Below are 2,435 nucleotides of genomic sequence, written 5' to 3' on the forward strand. Positions count from 1 at the left end.
TTGAGCGACATCGGGAAGACACGTCTGTCGTCAAGATCCCTGCCTAGTACCCCGTCAAAGTGTAAAGTAGCGTTTTTATGTTTTTGAGTTCAAAAATGAAGAGAGATAAACTTCAAATTATTAGTTAACAATAGTAGTTAGCTAACAGTCACCATTTATACATTTTGTTTTAGGGAAAATAGCTACTACTTTAACAAGCTACCTTATTTATTTTATGTTGATCAGTTAATAATACATTTTATGAATATGTTATGTGAATGTCTATTACAATGCAGCTGTGGAACTTGACTGAGAAATAATTTTCAAAAAATGGTTACATTGAGGATGTAATAATAATCAACAAGTATGGAATATAAGAGCAAGCTAAACGACATGAGGTTTATGTGTTTTTTTTTATTTGATGAGCTGTTGAATTAAATTGAAGTGTATTAAATTAATTCAGAAATGTCTAAATAGACAACATATATGCAGTGGTCTACTGTAAAAATATTACAACTGGAAAGGTTCACATTGTATTGTTTGACATGTTAATAAATAACTGACAAGGATACTGAAAAAGCAAGTCACGTCTCCTGTGTTTCTGTATTTTAAAGTTTTGTCAGCAATCTATACAACTGTCTAAGGGTGTCATCACCTGACACCTGTAACATGATGATCTTAATTGTATTATTATTTAATCTATGGATCACTTTAAAAATATTTGCCTGAGTCCAAAAAAAAAGGATAAAAAAAATATAACTCAAATAATAATGTATAATACAGTTAAATATTTAAATAGTAGGATCAGACATTTCTAAAGGAAGAAAGTTTAAAACGACTATTTTAAAATCTATGCTCTGGAAATCCTCAAACAGAATTTGCTGCTTTTTGTTCACTGAAAATGACATGCCCTCTAACATCCTGAACTCAGGCAGTTCATAAACCTGATGTGAAACATCTGATAGTTTTCATTAAGTCTTGTTATAACTAAAAGCAGCTGTTCTCCCCGGGAAAAATAATCACAGAGAGGTTCTGAAAATATTTCCTCTGGGTTCTGTTGAGTTTTGAGGAGAGCGGTCCTTAAAGCCCTCAACACACACTTTACTGAGATCCAGGCAGATTCATTCATCATCAGTGATGAAACGCAGAGGCCGGTTCTGAAGGTCCCACAGATGATCCGCTCACTCTGATGAGGAGAGAGCCGCTCAAAATAGCAGAGAAAACATGTTCATCCCCGAGGTCAGAGCGGTGAAGAGCAGACGGATGGAGGCGTAGAGACGCTCGTTTCCACGCTTTATTGTTCTCCACAGTTTATTTGTTTTGAATTACATTTATATAAACTTCTTTTGTATTTGAAGCTAAACTTTAGTTTTGCAAATATATATAAAGAGTCATGCTTAATCAAATCCGTATCGTATCTATCTATATACATACATACATATATATATATATGTATGTATGTATGTATATAGATAGATATGTAACGAAGGAGCTGAGGCGAGTGGATCCATGTGCAACTTGAATTTAATAGCAATAGTAACAGAGATAAGGGCAAGGCAAAACGTAGTCAGGAGACAGGCCAGGGTCAAACATTGGAGTGAGGCGGGAGACGAAAAACAGGCGAGAGTCAAAACACAGGCAGGCAGGCAAAGGTAGGAATGCTCAGAATGACTGAATGTAACGAGAAACAGATCAAGACTTCGCAGGGAGCTGAGTGAGGAGCAGGAATATATACAGCACTGATGAAGATGACAAACAGCGGGTGGCGCATGATGGGAATTGGAGTCCAGAAGAATGGCAGATGCAGTTAGTACTCAGGTGAGGGCTCCGGAGAAGGAGAAGGACATGACTGACTGGGCCCTGACAATATCTATGTGTGTATATATATATATATATATATATATATATACATATATATATATATATAAATAAGGGTCCGCACGGTGCAGCGGAACGTTTCGGCGTCTGGTCTATTTTTGCCACGAGTCGCGAGCGCTCCGCGTCAATACTGGCAGGAAGTTGCATCAAAACACATGAGAAAATCCGATTTATTTTTTAAAATAGAACCAATTTTTCACAATAAAACGCCGCACTTAACTTATGTGATCAGTGTTTTATCATACAATAAATATATATAATATATCATTATTTTATAAATAAAATAAACACACAATCGCCATATGCACACATGTTCACGCGAGCACAGACACACACAGAACAGACAGATACACACACAGACAGATCAATGCAGTGGGGGCACACTGGAGCGGGGCATGGGGCTGCGTTTGAACAAGAGAGAGGCAGAGGAGCGGCTCTTCTTGGAAGAAACATCAGGTAATAATTTTAGTTTTTTAATTTACCGACAGAAACACATGGGAGCGCGTGTGTGCACACAGACACACAACAAAACAGACAGACATGCGCGCACAAACAGATCAATGAAGTGGGCCGACTGC

The sequence above is a fragment of the Oryzias melastigma genome, linkage group LG22, assembly GCF_002922805.2.
Source record: "Oryzias melastigma strain HK-1 linkage group LG22, ASM292280v2, whole genome shotgun sequence".
NCBI lineage: Eukaryota > Metazoa > Chordata > Actinopteri > Beloniformes > Adrianichthyidae > Oryzias > Oryzias melastigma.